At 36.0% G+C, this 18131-nt stretch overlaps 1 long non-coding RNA gene across 1 annotated transcript in view; it reads left to right on the top strand.

The window, feature by feature from the left end:
• LOC143175273 (uncharacterized) overlaps positions 1-18131 on the top strand; it is a 325389-nt gene that overhangs the window by 251956 nt on the left and 55302 nt on the right. The window lies entirely within an intron of this gene.

Below are 18131 nucleotides of genomic sequence, written 5' to 3'. Positions count from 1 at the left end.
CCGCGCCTATTCCGCCGAGAACTTCGTTTCCTCGTTCCCTTTCCGCCGTTTATCGTTCGAACAATCGTGTCGCGGACTCTTCCTCCTCCGCTCCGCTTTTTCTTCGTTTCCGCCGCCGCGGCCGGGGCTGATTGGACCTGGAGCCTCGCCGATGATCCGCTCCCGCGGACGAAATTATTCGTCGCGCGCCGGGCGGAACGGAATGCTGCGGGAAGAATGTAAATAGGGATGTTTGGGCTCGTTTGACCGTGCTCGAGGCCGGATTTCATCGGGAGCCGCGCGTCGTTGGTTTCGAGTGTTCCGTTCGTTGGTTCTTTTATGGGGTTCGTCGGTGTCAGGTTGGTTTTGAAGTTCCCTGTTGCTATTCCGTTGCGTACGCGAGGATCTGTTCGGTGTGAGCCCAGTGACAATCCGCATTTGCAACGGTTTTCATTGACATGACGATTTAATGCGTGCGCTGTTGCGTTTGGTTGGTGGCCGACATGCTGCGTGATACGGACGTTTCCTGGGAAATAATGTAATGAAGTACTGGCTAATGATATTGGTGAATTATTGTGGAGATCGACTAACATTGTTAGTGCGTATTTTATTCAAGAGGCCTTTGCACTATTTCGAAATGATGAATTAAATATTGATTTCGAAGGGATGTGGTATAAATACTGAAGCGAGACGTTGCTTCCATAGAAAAATATAAATTATGACTTATATATAATACGTAATATAAAAATAATAAAGTAAAACAGTATAAAATAATATTACAATTACGATTGTAACTGTTTTTTATTTTATATTGTATTGTATATTATTTTACGTTATATTATTTTTAGATTAAATTATACATTTACATATTACAAACTGAATATTATACAAAAGTTTTTCTTTTTAAATTCTTATCATTATCCGTGATTAAACTTCGGTATAGTAGTGACTTAAAACAAAATGGAAATGTAGAGTGAAATCTTCGTGAAGTTGACTTAATTTTTGAAACAATTGAACGCGGTATTTTACCGAGTTCGTGTGCTAATGAGAGTATTAACTCAGCATTTGAATGTCTGGTTCATTACTAAAAATTTCTACCGGCTGCAAGTACGAACGCACGTGCATCGGTTAAAGTTTCAAAGTTAATTACCTCGAAGGCGGAGTACACTGTCTGTAAGAAAATCTTTTTTCTAGATTGTTGGCTTAATACTTTATGCGAGATAACTACCCTCCGGGTTTTTTTCAGCCTGTTGGGTGACAGGACACCCTGTATAGACACTTTCTCGTGACTGACTTCGTTAAAGTAACGAATCCGTTCAGAACTTCCTGGCTTGTTTTGAATATTATCATACGAAACGACAACACAATTCCGAAGAACTTGCGTAGCGGTAAGAGGAGAGTTGCGGGCGACAGTCTCGAGTGGTTCTTGTAAAAGATTCGCAGAATTTCAATGTGGGAACGAATTAATTGTCAAACTCAGACTCGAGGAAAAAACACTCGTGTTTAGAACGTTTCTTGGTACTTCACGTGAAAATCCGCAGTTCGTTCATCTATTTTAATTATATCTTGCATAATTAAATATTGTATATTAAATAAATGTAGTTTCATTGATTTCTATATCCGAAAGTATTTAATTTTTTAAGTGTACATCGATTCCTCGTATAATCTTGGTTAGACAAAGTTAGGCAACATAGTATCCTAGTAATAGAATGATAATATTTTAATACAAATATTAATATTTGCTTTATGATATTCATATATACACACAGTATTGTCGAAACATTAATAACATTATATTTTAACATTATAACATTAGTGAAATATTACTTTATTGCATAATATATGAATTACATTTAAATCCGCTAAATTTTCCATTATACTTTGTGTTTTCATCAAATTAATTAAACGCACTGATAATTATTCGACAATTATCGTTAATTTGAATATATTATACATGATTACTTATCAACGTGGTTATTAATATGACTGAGCAACTCGTGGAAGCATTTTTCGTGCAATATTTGCAATATTATATAATTCTAAGGGCTCCCATTTTCAAGACCTTCAATTGCAACAGCCTTGTAAGACCTTTGACTCTTTGAATGTTACCCTTTGGTTCAAGACTTCTCGAGCTCGTTTGAATCCAACCAGTAATTCACTTTACTACAGTCAATCAATGATCCAATGTATAGAATACAATGTTCTTTATCAGAAATATTGAAAGGCACTCGATGTACAGTGATGCTGTAGGTCAAGTCGTAGTTGACCTTGCAATTTGAGGCATATTATGAACAATTGTTCTACTCAAAATTAAAATTTGTAAATTTAAATACTTTCAATTTGTTAGAATGAGAATAGAACATATGTAAATATTTTAATACAGAAACATTCTATTCATGAAAATTATCTTATGTTTTCGAAAGGATTGTGATCATTACAACTTCCGAAAAATTGACCTCGCGTGCATTTGAAATACATGGTAAATCTGTAAATTAATAAAAGAGTTTGAATTTTTTAGCCTTAAGTCGCGGAGTCACTTTTTGAGAGACAGTAACGCAGAATTTCAAAGATCGACTAAAACTTAAATCTACTAAGGTTTCCCTCGAGCTAAGGCGAGACTACTATTCAACGGAGCTCAACTTGGAACAACAGTTGTTAATAAAGAACTTGCTACTTGTTTCTGCAACTTTCCATGGCAGATAAATTTTGTCGTGAAGTATTAACCTGTTAATCGGCGAAGATGACTGAAAACATTACCCTCGCGTAGTTAGACTTCCAAGTAACTTTGAATTGTTTTAATCATTTGTAACACTTGTGTTGGTATTTATAAATTATATCTAATGAGAACTTTTACATGTTGTGGACGAGTATCGTCAATTAGCAGATAAAAAGAGTATTAATAATGTTAGCAGGTCAAGCTCATTTTCTAAGTAATTTTTCTGATTCGTATTCAACATAGCTGCTACAAACAATGATTCATTATATAAATATTAAAAAATAAATAAATAACTAATTATCTTACCCTCCATTAAGCACGTTTCTCCTGTTTATATTCGTTGAAAAAACTGACTTAAAGGAAATGAAAGCATTATAAATAAATCTCTCAAGAATGTATCGAAATAATATATTAAATTTTAATTCGATGAATATGGTTATTGCATCGGTACTTTCGATGAAACGTCACGAATCGTACCAATAAATTCGTTGAAATAAAGCTTGATATAGGAATGTAACAAAAATCAAATAATAAAACTCGTACAAGGTTGCGTTCGTCGAAGAAGATATCGAGACGAATAAAAATCTCTGAATTCCTACGGTATCGGTCGGCAAGAAATAAAACAGTTTAACCGTTCGATAGAACACAAACGAACCTATCGTTTTATCTTACACTAACGCGCCGCTGAAAAGAGACGTACCTTTGGATGGATTCTTCTCGCTCCCGCCATCTTCTTTTTAAGGCGACCGGTATAGATTACAAAGGAATAGCTCCTAGAAATGTCGGCTCGTTCAGCGGGCGAGAAATGTTGCCTCTCGAATTTTCCTCCCCTGTATTCGCTCATGGTTCCACTGCGAAACAAACGACTTCATTTTTATACAATTTTAAGGGCTGCTATCGTCTTTCCACTTTGCAGCGACTTATCGTCGTAAATAGCACACTTTGATCATCGATGGGAACCTACCGACGTACGCGTGTATCACCGATAAAAATTTGTGTAATAATTTATTCAGAGAATTTTTCTTGAGAAGGAAATACGATCAGTTTAGAGGAAAGGAAATTGCATTGGAGTTATGTATAGAAGATATAGTCGAAGTTATTATAGAGACAAGTTGAAATTACAGTTACACGAGACGTTTATTTTGAAAGTGACTTAAGTTCATTTTTCAGAGAAATCACGTTAATAGTTATAATAATTATAATTCTATATCTTTTTATTTTTCATCCATTCATATATGAATTATAGTTACACATAGAAATTATAGTTCAAATCATACATAAATATGTTGTATACTACGATGAAATTGGAAGACTACGTTTCAATCATTTTCATTTGTAACATCGATTTTGCCCTGTTCGTCTGATTTGGCTCATTTATTTGCAACGCGTTCGTGTTAATAGCTCGTATATGATTGATGTACGGATTGACGTCTTCAATCCTTAACACTAGATTTACGGAATCAGTTAGTTTGATGAATTTCAGATTTTATGCTTGATGTTACGATTAGAAATCGCTAGTATTATTCTTCAGTAGTTCACATTGATTTTGATCGGTTTACTAATATGAAAACTATACTATACTTCGAAGACTCGAAAATCTGTTTCACCTTATTCAATGGCGAACCACTCATTTATCCGGCGCATCCTTTCACGGACGGAGCGCCGAAAAAACATTACGATCGTCATTAAGATTGAAGTTACGATGCGTTTTATGGGGAAAGTATTTAGGAATTAATGTACTCGTACAATGTACTCAAAACGTTGTACCTCGTTTCCGATGCACTTCGGGATGCACGCTGCCAAAGTGAATGCCTAATTGCTTGAAAACATATTAACATCATGAATTACAACTGAGTGTGTATATATAATTCGTTCGCAGTGTGTCCCCTAGCGTGTTTACTTCACAATAAATAATTCATACGAATGCAAAGTACTATTTAGAAAACAATAGGAACACGCGAACGCGTTAACGCTAGAACTACCAGTCAAAATGACTGGCAAAAACATAAAATAATATTCACGTTTATACAATTTAATTTGAAATCTAGACTATATTTCTAACTCGGTATGGTAAGATAATAATCCAATTTCTATGGAAGATACAATAATACAAATTTTACTTTTTGCAAATAGTTCTCTTTATTCCACCATTGAACTCATTGCACCTTCGTTTCTCATTGTTGATTTTCTTAAAGTCGCATGAAAATATTCTATTCTAGTGCTGAAGTTTCAAAAGAGGGAAACAAATTATATTCATAACGTGAACTAATGTAATTCAATTAATATGAAACTTCCAATAAAGTAGTATTTCGTAATACTATAATTCTATGACATTACAGATCGATTTAAGTCGAAATACGAACAAATACGATGCATCATGTACTCGAAAATTAATTTTCCCGAATGCTTCTATTACAGCGAGCACGCTGCATTTGATATTTTGCATGAACAATGCGTCGCGCTGAACACAAATTTATTTCAAAAGGCACACCACCCCCCTCCCCCGCCCGCCGCAACTGCCTTAAACGTATCTCTTGCTCTTAAAAGGTAATTAGTATTGCGGAGCGATAAATCTGCCTTAACATCGTTCCTTTCCTCCTCCAATCCCCTTTTCCCTGCCTTATCTCCATTATGTTGCACCGTCTGTTCCTTCAGTTATTTTTCCTCGCCCACACTGTCCCGTTCCGTACACTTTTTTCCTGCGCGGCTCTTGCAACTGAAAATATACTAGGTGCAGGAAAAAGTTATGCGCTTTAAAATTTCACAAAGTGTACGCCTTCGCGGGCTGATTCGATACTTAACAATTAAACAGTGGCTTACGCTAATTACGGAAGATCATGCGATTACTCGATTTAGGCGGGCGGTGGCCAGTGACCATTATAACCAGACGATTCGAAAACCAATAAATTATTCGAATGATGTAATCGTCCCAAATTGAAATATGTTCCGGACTTTTGGTTCGATGGTGGTACTGACATTTATTTGTATAATCATACAACTGACGGAGGGGAGGAGAGGATAGTTTCAAATAGAATTATTTCATTTGTGCGAAGTATTTTCATGAAATTATTATTGCTCTATACATATTTCAGTTTAATATTGAGATATTATCACAATTTGGGAAGAACATCGTAAATTAATTTTAGTGGTTTATAGATCGATCATACGGATTATATTATTATTAACATTATCTTCATATGTGAAGATGGGAAAATTTTGATGCGAATTTTGATTCGTTTATAATTCTCTGTTTTTGAAACACTGATTTTCAAATCCTATATGATTGAGTACTTTTTGCTAAGAACAATGGAGTGAGGTGTACAGTAAATATTTCAAATCTGCTGTTAAAAAGGTACATAAAATTAGTAACAACTTTTCAAATCGATGCTCGTAGGATTTCAAACGAGAAATGGAACAATATTTCTATGTAATCTGCTGTCAACTGGTTAAACAACAGAAACGCTCATCGATATCACTTACTGGTCAGACAGCAAAGTGATGTCGCTGCATGACAACGCGTGTTATCGAATTCGGAAGAGAATTGAGTTAAATGTACCAATAACTAACAAGATAAGACTATAAGAGCGAGATATATTTATTTGAAGCATTAGTGTACAATACGAATGTAAATATTTACATTTGTATAACTTGAATTAGTGTACAATACAAATGTAAATATTTATATTTATATAACTTGAATTATATTAATTACTGGTACACTTATCTTAAACCTGACACAGTCCAATAAAAAGAAAGAGAATGTCTGAAACAATACATAAAATAATGCTTTAAGCCTTAGCACCTGAGAATATTCCTCTCAGCAAATATTCATTATTTTCCAATCAAATATCAATGATGTATTCTACAACTAACATAAAGAAACATCTTGCATAAATTAAAGGACAGAACTACTTTATCTCCACGTTCCATGTGTCGACACAATACATACAATTAAACATTGAATTTCAAATTCTTCAATTTCGTCGTTAAATAAACTACCGAAAGGCGCCTCTCCGGTGCAAATAGTTAACGTTCAATTGAAACGTGGTGCCCGCGTCTCCCACCGGTCTCATCCCCAAGCGGTTTCACCCTTTCTTGCGAAGGGTAGGGCCTATCTCGGACGAAATGAAGAATAATTCGCGACGCCATTATCGTGGAAGAAAAACGAAGTTTCTGACCTTTGAGGTTTCGCGAATCAGACTCATTTGCGGCCAGGTAACCCAGTTTTAAATTCCACCGGAAATCTCCTGGGCGCGGATGAAGTAGAGACAGCGGCGGGATCGCTGGCTTAACATACAGCGAAGACGAATCGTCGAGTAGCCACCGTTAATTACCCCTTAATTATCCCCCTCGAAGCGCAGTCATTAACTTATACCGGCCGGCCGGCCGCGAAACGCTACGGCCACGGACACGGCTCCGCGCTGTTTTTCCCTTCCCATTTCCCTTTTTTTCCCTCCCGCCTTCCACACATATCTTCCGACGCGTATCTTGGCCAGCCAGAAAAACGCCCGCCGCGAGTATTTATGCGGCGAAAAAAAAGGTGGAGCTTTAAACGCTTCTTAATTCAATTTTAAGTAGTCTCGGATGTTCCACCGCGAGCCGAAAGTCGCGTTCAAGCCGGACGATAACGGTCGACGTAAATAAATTGTGACGGGACGGTAATTAACGGGCAGGTGGAGACCTTGCGAGCAAACATCGCGATACAATGCGGGATTATCCTTGCGCGGTTGATTATGTGACGTCTCTTTTTTAGATTTCCTGACGCATTCGCGAAGTGTATCGAATCTTGCGACTGTGTTTCATTTACGGCGGTACTCGTCTCTGTTTAATTAATTCATATTGGGAAGAGGTTCTAACGGCAGTTTTAAAGTTATTCCAGAATGTTTATTTATTGTTGTCTCTTTATGACACTTTTTTAAGGGAAATAATATTGTTACTAAAATAAAGAAGTGAGTTTTAAAGAAGCGAATAACTTTTTTAACTAGTTAACTGAGTTAGGCGTGTATATACTTCATCGTACGCAACACCAACCGCACTCAATTTCTTCGTAATTCTTCTATAAAAGCGGAAAATACAATTTTGTCTTTCGCGGAAAATTCGTGGTGTACTATGAAGATTATTTCAAAGAAAACATTTTTTACACTAAAAATTTTCGTATATATTTCATTCTCATTCCGAAAATCCACACCAACTTTTTTGATTGCCTAAAGCAAACGTGCCAATAACTGACTGGTTAAAATTACACAATACGAATATAAATATAAATATCCGAGTACAAATTTACAATACAAATATATTAATATTTCTAACACAAATGTGGTTAATTATCATTTACCTTAACTCTCTGATTTTATTCTCATTCTATTTAAATCATAACGATTGACGATATATAAATACTATTTAATATAAACTAAAAAGAACTAAATTCCATTTGTATGTATTAACCTATTAAGCGTGGAGTTTAGTTTCAAAAATAATGTGTTACTTATCAAATGCAGACCGAATACACTTACAACACACTAACGAAAAACTAAAGCAAAACGAAGAAGAATTAGATATTTGTCTACAAAAATGAATCCATCGTTGAAAAAGTCATTTCGAGTTTTAAGATGACGCGTATACTCGTCAAACGCAATTAATCGGTCAAATTCGAAATCTTCACAAGTCCCGCAGAATGTTATAAGAGGGGTTGACACGCATCAAAGTAGCGCGAGATGAAACTCGAGCTCGAAAACTCTCATTTCGAAAACCTAAGAGGTGAGCGTAAAAACTGAAAAAAAAACAACAGCTCGGCAGTGGATCGAGGCGAGCGCGAGACGGGTGACAAATAAACTCCGACCGATCCTTCGAACAATCGGACGACAAGGAAGAAAAAATCCGCGGATGGAAAATTTTTCCTTGCACACACACGACACGTATAACAGCTTTTTGTTTGGCCTGGTCGGTTTGAACGAGACGCGGAGGTTCGATCGCTTTTTCGAGGCTAAATCCCTGTCATGACGTTATTGAGAATGGTCGGGGTTTCAGGGACGGATTTCAATGAAGCTGTAACGGTCTTGCTCCCCCGGGTATCGCGTTTTGCAGATCCACCTTAACGAAGCGTGCAGGTGGTTCGCTGTGTGTGTGCGCGCGCGTGTGGTTAAGTGTAAACCCACCCAGCGAGGATCACTACACGGCGAATAAAAGAAAGAAAAGAGAAAGAAAGGAAAAAATGCCGGATGCCCTTCAAGGACGCGCAGGAAATTCACTTGAACGCGGAGATTGATTTCAAACTCCCACGGCTGAGAATTGTAATGGGAAAACGATTCGCATGTATTTAGGTCGGCGCATATGAAACGTCGCTTTTACAAATTGCCACGATTCTTTCCTCGATCGCGAATGAAGGGTATTAACAGTGGCCACCGTATGTTCGTTCGGGAATATAGTTATTTTAAAGAATGAATATACTTGTGAAAAGCACTGCTATTCGTTTCGTTCGCTGAATGTTAGATTCGGTGATTATAATTGGAATTTGACACTGAAACGAGCGATTGGATTGATTTATTTTTAAGTGTTTATGTAACTGGAACAATATATATTTCTAGAGATTAGGTCCCTTGTATCTGTACAAATACACAAATTTATTTAACATTGTATTGAGAAAGCCTTGTCGTAATTATATTGGTGATTATAATTGGAAATTATATTGGTGATTATATTGGTGATTATAATTGGAATTTAGCACTGAAACGAGCGATTGGATTGATTTATTTTTAAGTATTTATGTAATTAGAACAATATGTTTCTAGAGATTAGGCCCCTTGTATCTGTGCAGATACACAAATTTATTTAACAATGTATAGAGAAAGCCTTGTAATTTATATAATTGTTAAGTAAAAATTCTGGAATACCTGAATTTGACCTGTTTCGTAGGCTTAGCGTTGAATGTTAATTTTCAATGTATTCTGGTTTCCTTTGTGACTGTTATCTGCAGATTTTCTTATTCCGAGTGTCATCCGATCGTATATTCCGTAGGTCTATAAAATTTGTGATCTAGTTACATCTATTCAGGTTAATTCGTAGCACGAAGTACTCGTAAAGTGGAGCGACGGTGTAAGAAGCGATTACAAGACACTCGAGGAATTTTCAAACATCTTTATAACATTGTTCGTTTATATGTTAGTTGTTCATGATTTCCGTTAGTAGGAATTTTAAGGATTTTTGTGAACCAAGAAACCAACTCGAGCAATATTGTTCAGTAAATAAAATATAGAGGTATGTGATCGTAGAAATCTTTTGAAATTGATGGGATTAGAAATTCTCTTGGTTTATCTAAGGTATTGTAAATTCGAGATCCAATTAACATTTACATAGGGGAATATGTTATGACACAGTCATCTATATTAATCAATTCGTGCTGCAAACTTTTATATTCATAATATAACATTCACAGATCAACGCACAATTTGTACAAAAGCTTTACAGTATTCTGACACTGAAAATATTAACGAGGAAAATTAAATACGATCGTACGTTAAATTCAAAGTTTCTAAAATTATAATTATAATTATTAAATATAATTTTTTATTAAAAATTCAGCATCCATTTGATAAAATATACTAACTACATAGCATTCTACTAGACAAATTAAAAATCGACGCAAGTAATATTTCCACTGGCGCAGATACAATAACAAGGTTTAACAAGACCAAATTTTCTACGTTTGACTGTACGTTTTCCAGTCCAGATTAAAATTGAATCGATCAAAGTTAATTAATCTAATCTACATCTATTACGTCGAAATCATCCGAACTAGAGAAGGAATAAATGAAAAAATGTTACGCGAGCAACTGCAAATTATTCGTCAAAGTAAAAGCTTTGACGCGAAGAAATTCTTTCAATTTAGAAACGTAAAGCCTACAACTATTATTCCGCTTCGGTATTCAACGTCAAGTGAGTTTCATCGACAAAGAGAGTTCTGCACACTGAGAATGCTGAAATTGGCGGACAGTTTCGATTCGATTCTTTCCTCTATTTTCCTTTTCCAATGAGTACTGTAACATTGAAGATTCATTACAGATTAGCTATATAATCACTACTAAATGAGCGTCTAATTTGATCGAATAATAGACTATATAATATAATAAAAGAAATTACAGCAATTTTTATCGACGATGTATCTTTACTAGATTCTTTCTTACGTGCTAATTGTAGTTATAATTTTCAAAATGGTGAATATCTTTGACATTTCATTAATTTTATTGGTGTTCTATTGGTAGAATTTAATTGTTTCAGTTATAGAAACGTCGGAAAACAATTATAGATTAAACATATATCGATATAAAGACCTCAGATGAGAAAATGATAATAGTTCGGTTAAAGCTATGTGAAAAATAACACATAAACGTTTTTGAATATTATACAGAATATTATATAAACCTTCAACAGAGTTAGAAATATAGAAATTTTACTGAATAAGTCAAAAACAAAACTGAAATACGCCATCTTTATGCATAATTATTTTCAGAAAGAAATAGATCATTGTCGTTAACACTAAACATACTTTATATACACTTATTCTCATCGTAATTCTCAACGATCATTTCTTCTTAGTGAAAACATTAACAAAAGAAAAGACAAAATTGCAGAACTGATTGATCCGACGATACAAGAACTAATATCAAATTGAATAGACAAAAGAAAACAGAGAATCGTTAATCAAATTTAAAAACCGTTCGTTTAATCGATCGTGATGCGTTCAGTGTTAAGATTTCACGGGGAAATCCAGCAGAGTTCACTCGAACGTGCGAAAGGAGGAGCTGAAAGTGTCTTAACATTGTAATTGGTTTAATTTACCTTGCAAAGTTCCGGGCATTGTGTCCATTGTGCCTGCAATTCAACGTGAACAACAAGGTGTGAATAGGCAGCTTATATAAGATTCGAACCGGCGGACAGATAAACTAGGTGAATCAGATATTGTATATAATCACGAAGTTTCGACTCGCGCATTGTTCCCCGTGACATGATACACGCGCGTTCGCGACACCGGCGAAGTTAGTTACTAGGTTATTAAGTTATTATTCTTTGACCGATTTCGCGTATCGGCCCCGCCCCGTATCAATTTTCGGGGAGAATCCACGTATGAAAATTACAATAGAATATTGGCGTCAAAGTGACGATAAACCGAACAAAGAGATAAACCAAACGGCACTCGGCTAAACGCTACAGTTCACCCGGTACAATGGCGCATTACACGACGCTTCTGGGACGGAACTATTAAACTGGCGTTCGAACGTTTGCGGACTCGCTTGAATCGAGCGTCCCTTCGAGTGAACGGGAAATATTAATACACTTTTAACGACGAGAACTTCAAGGAAGGCGAAACAAGAAGTTTCATGAAATTTAGAAAAGAAACACACCGAAGAAAATGTAACAGAAACGATAATCGCTAATAACCAATGTTAGGACAATTCTACGATACAGTAAGGGTTCAGCTTAGAAATCAACCATTGTCTATTTTTTCACTTCAGTGAGGGTATCGTAAAGTCGCGTTCCAGAGGGTCCGTTAGAATTCCAGAAAGAAAGTGTCTTCAAGGATCTTGACCTAACGGAATTTCCCCAACGTTGCCAAACATTCGTCCAGCGTGGCGACCAACTCCTTCACCCCCGCTCCAGGGAAATACCGCGCTACGAGCGTACTAAAAGAGGATGATACGGGAGTGGTCATCGTAGATAAGGAGGGATGAAAAAACCACCCCTAGGGCCCACCTTCGTACATTGAGAGGGAAGCAGTGGGCCCGGGAGAATTATGAACGTTTATTCAGGAACAAGTTAGAAACAGCTCAGAAAACCTCCATTCAGGGAGGTCAGTCATTCGGTCAATTAGTCGTTCGGAAGTCTTAGTTCCAACATTGGGTGGTCCTTCGATTAGTGAAACTCAGCATATATTCAAAAGTAATAAGTAAACTCCATGGGTCATTGACGACTACTTCAGATTATGAAGATGATTATCTATGTGTATGATTACATTATGTATTTCTTAGATGGCTGATTGAATGAAGTGTACTGTTTTGATCTCTTTTGGAAATTTCAAAACAGAACATGAGTGAACTGTTACAAAGATGTATGTAAGAAAATAAATTCTATAAAAATGTATGTATGTATGTAAATGTATGTAACATCATAAATGTATTAACAGTAACAGTGACTACTCAAGCAATTAACACGAATAGAATAGCAATAAAATTGCACGAAAACCGTGCAGGCTAATTTAATTGTTGAATAAAACGTTGCAGATCCGTTTTGTGAAGCAAGATCCGCGACATTTCTGCCACGTCCCGGCAGAAATAATTCATGTGCCAGCTTATAATTGGTACGTGTCGAAGTAATACCGCGATACTCAGGATACCGAGTACACTCGCTGTAGGAATGCTTGGTTTTGGCTCGCGCCATCGAGTTCTCCCGCCTTCTTGGCCCGCAGCACTGCAGCGACATTAATTACCACGTGCGCACCTTTTCCCCCCTCGCATGACCGTTATCCGTATCATGCTAGTCCTTAACCCTTTCGTCCAGAATGCTACACATAGGCACCACGAACATTTTAAATTACTGGAAAGTTGGTGAACGCTTTAACCAGTTAACTGCGTTCGACGAATATACACGTGTATGAAACAACTGTATAAAACTATACAAAACTATACAAAACTATACAAAACTATATAAAACTATATAAAACTATATAAAACTATATAAAACTATATAAAACTACATAAAACCATATAAAGCTACATAAAACTATGGAAAACTATATAAAACTACATAAAACTACATAAAACTATATGAAACTATATAAAACTATATAAAACTATATAAAACTATATAGAATTATTAGTGCAGTAAAAGTGGAATTCCCTTTCTTGAATTTAATGTTAGTGTTACCAACGTGAAATCTGCACAATATTTATTCAAAAGCGAAAGGTATCTTAAAGATCTAGAATATTGCATTCAATTATCTCATATGAACAATTCGCAAGGAAATCTATCAAGTGTGATAACAGAAATATTTCGCAATTCAAACAGAAGTAGGTTCAATATTTATAAATAAATAAAAAATCATATTACGCGACTGGTATGATGTTTTCTCGTATAAAAGTCATATTTTCTCGTTTGTCAGGTATACGTAAATACTAAACACATTCAACTATCACTAGATGGTGTGTCTGAGTCAGACAGTCTGACTATGTTCTAATATTTCTACTTCCTACTAACGAATGTCTACTAACGAATAACGTGGTGCACTACGATCTGGTTCATCACGCAAAATTATCGCGAGATATACCGGGAATTCGTAATTTTGTAATTTTTAATCAGAAAAATAAACATTTTATAAACACGTAACAATTAAATTTAAAATATTCGTATCCACGTAGGAATTTAGTTTTATGAATACGAGAATCATAAATCGCAGACTTTTTATCGTAGCATTGATAGTATTATAAATGTATGCGGACAATTTCGACATAAAGGAAATCCACGTTTTATTGCTGATCTGATTGACCTCATAGAATATAGTATCATTGATTTCTTGCCTCGTAACACGATGCTTTTACACATTGAATGACACGTTATTATTTGAATGCCATTGTAATTATTAGATTCAATTTATTCACCTCACTTATACACTTGTAACGTTAAATGGAGTTTGATAAACATTAATATTCAACTTACATGAATTTTTGTAATTTAATCTGTGACATAACCGAACATTTTTCAGATTATTTAAAATATAAATTTGCCTAGAATAATTATTCTAATAAATTCTTGTTGTACAAGTACTCCTCCCAAATAATAATTACTCGTTATACGCGGGAAACTTTACTCCTTTATTCGAGTAACAACGCAAACAATTTTAAACGAGTATTTACAAAATCGACGTATATTTTTTCAATATACCGCCACTGCTGTTCCCTCCACCAGTGGAAGAATTATTCAGTTACGCATGAATGATTGAGTTACCGGGAAATAATAAACTTACAGGTTGAAAGTTTCCGAAGGAATTAATTGCGAATAAATACAATAAAACAAATTATTTATTTTAAAAATAGCGTACATCTAAAATGCTCAAATTTATGAAAATTCTGGAAATAATATAACCTTTCAAATAATTCTATTTCACAATTTTGTAGCCATGAGAGAACAATGTATTTTCTGTTTAAGCTTCTTCTCGCTATCTCTTACTGTTCTCAAGACAATCCACGGGAAATAAAAATTTGCATTCAAGGTAGTTCTTCAAAGTGAAAACGAGCACGAAAAAATTGCAACGTATTAGGTTTGACTTACTCTACTCACCAACAAAGTTTCATAATTTTTTGAATTTCTAGGACTCACACCATTCCTCGTAAATATATATCCAAATGAGATAAAACAAACGAGACCAACGAACACGAGTAAATAGTAACAAACCGAACGAATAATGTCAACCTAATGCATCCTGCAATTAGCGAACTATACGCACAGCAACGAACGCGAATGCGTCCAGCAAAAAACGGACTAATTATTCAAATAAATCCCCATTGAAATACTACAATTCGTTCATTAGCATCCAATACAATTTCAACCGAATCAATTTTAATTTGTCATTCTTACCATTTGTCCGTCATCCGCGCGGAATGTCGGCGAGCCCGGCGCAAAACAAAAGGAGGTGATCAGTCGCCTGTAACAAGGCGCCGCTGTTAAAAGAGATAATTAGGTGTTACCGTTCTAATGGATCGCGCCGTATGTCCCGACTGTAATTCGAACGCGGAACACGCGCATCGTTGGCCGGGAATTAACCGAACAGAAACAGCAAACACCGCCGAAATATACGCCATTATACTGTTTGCATGCCTTCGTTAACACGTTCAGTTATTTATAACGGCATCGTTCAGCGGCGCACGAGAAATCTGCCTCGTTCCTCGGTTTCGAATCAATATTTATTGCGCATTGTGTTTTCCGGCGCGGCGGCCCGTTCAGATTTTCATTCGATCCGGGGCAAAAGAATTTTCACCGGGACATCGGTCGCGAGGAATTGCCCGGTCCCGGGCATTCAATTTTCGCCAAGTGAAAAATTTATGAACTCTCAAATGCCCCGCTTCCATTGCGGACACGTATAACATAAGCCGTCGAACTATTACGCCCGGGCGTACGTTGTATTCTACGCTCCCTCCTGCGAGCGCCGCGGAAACAAATAGAAGAACACCGCCGAATATTCTCCGCGATCTCCGGGAAGCTCGTGTAATTTCTTTCGGCGAACCCCGGGAAGAATGCCCGCCGGCAAAAAACAGTGCGCGGGTTCCCAGCGTTTACGGGGCGAGCGACATTTTCAATCGGTTTTTATGAAAACGCGGCGTATTCGAAATTTATGTAGGATATATTGGACGGGGACGTTTGATCGATATTTGCATCGATTCGTGTGTTTCGGGTGAAAAGATTTTAGCGAGTCTTCTTGGGTATTTTACATTATTTTTCTGGAATGAAGTTTTGGAGAATTTTTGTGAATATTGAGGGTTATACGAGGTGTGACGAATTTAGTGTTGTGGTAAAGTTGTTTGTTAAGTATACTGAAGAAAGAGAAATTAATATTTGTATCGATTCGTGTGTTTTGGGTGAAAAGAGTTCGGTGTTTTCTTGGGTATTTTACATTATTTTTCTGGAATGAAGTTTTGGAGAATTTTTGTAAATATTGAGGGTTATACAATTTTATGGATATTTTGTTAGATAGTCTTATTTCAAGCTATAGTGATCTTAATTAGAATACTTGGGTTTTTAATTGTGGATGAAGAAGCTTAAAAAATATGACAAATTTTAACTGACCTGATATGATAAAATTCATCTTGATAGATTGCTTTTTTCTCAATTTAGAATTTCAGAGAAACTTCGCATTACATTAAAAGATGTATCTCGGAAACAAACAGCTTATGTGTTGCTCTTTATTAAGGAAAGAATTATAAAATTTATTTATTTGTCTTATACGCAAATTGAAATGGCTCCTAAAGTGAACTTATGTTTATTATTTTAAATTCAATAAAGAAAATTATCTTTACTAACTTACGTATTATTATAAAATACGAAAAAATATTAAAGGATGATTCTGTACGGAAAACAAAGCAGCGACGAGTCATGAATTTTATTCACATATATTTAAAAAGCTCGATTAGAGCTACTTAGAGCTAGGAGCTCCGTTAATTGCCACCATTAATGATGCAGCTGAATTCGGAAGTTTGGGAACGACATCAGAACTTTTCTACAAAAATCGCGTCAATTCGTGAGGTACTGCAACTAAATTCTTGTTTAGCTCTTTTGCATGAATAGCGAAAACCATTTAGAAACATAAAAGTCCTGGAAACAAATTTCTGCATATAGAACGATTCGTGACATAAAATATTGTATTACAAAATCAATTTATATTGAGTTTCGGAAAGTTCATGCATAGCTGTACCGCAAGTGTCCACCGGAGTGTTCGCATTATAGGCAGTGAATGTCTACCAAAAAGTTCGTGCACGCACAGCGATTATCCGGCAAATAGTTCGCTCATAGAGGGCGAGTTTCTATCAAACTGCTCCAACTACACGAAACTAATTAATCACGGGAAAAACGTAAAGCTTAAGTGCATCAATATTTCCGACATCAATCTAACGGGAAAAAAGAAAAACTACGTGAATCGATACTTTCTGAATTATTATTACAAGAGAATTAAGTACATCGATATCTTTGAAATTATTACAGGAAATTAAGTGCATCGATACTGTTGAAACCAATATTATTGGAAGAAAGTGAAAGTGCATCGATATTTTCGAAATCAATACCTATTATGTACCTTTCGAATTAGAAAAATAATGAGAATCATTCCTCTCGAACACTGTCATTCATGAGATATATCAAAACCACGGAAACTTTTTTACGAGTCATTTCATAAATGATTATCCACTTCGAACGAGTGAATACCTCTGAAAGTTGAAGAAGAAATTAGGGGTCGCGAACGAGAAATTTAAGTTGTTCATTTTCAGGCGGATAATTTAAACAGAAAATATCTTTCACACACCCCCTAATTTCAGAGATATTGAAAAAATATACTTAACCCCCAACTTTGAGAGATGTTTTCGCCCTTCGAAGTAAAACAGAATTTACACGTTGTCCACGTGGATAAAAAAATTTGTTACACAACTAACTGTACCGGGATCAACGATGGTATCTGTCGCATCCGTTATCCGCCTGCTCAGGACTGGCTGTCCACGAAAGCCGGTAATAAAACAATTTCTAGATGTTTCAATGGTCGTCGCATACAATTGAATCCGCGAGGCGACAGAGTGTTTTCAAAGCGGAACTGTATCCTCGAACCTCGAAATTCCCCCCCTGCAGCGGCCGTGTCCACCGTAAATTGTTCGAAAAAATGGTTTCCACGTTTCTGACATAGGTCGCA

Source organism: Nomia melanderi, chromosome 14, assembly GCF_051020985.1.
Source record: "Nomia melanderi isolate GNS246 chromosome 14, iyNomMela1, whole genome shotgun sequence".
In the NCBI taxonomy this organism is placed as follows: domain Eukaryota; kingdom Metazoa; phylum Arthropoda; class Insecta; order Hymenoptera; family Halictidae; genus Nomia; species Nomia melanderi.
The sequence above is the reverse complement of the archived record's forward strand: the minus strand, read 5'-3'. Positions and strand labels throughout refer to the sequence as shown.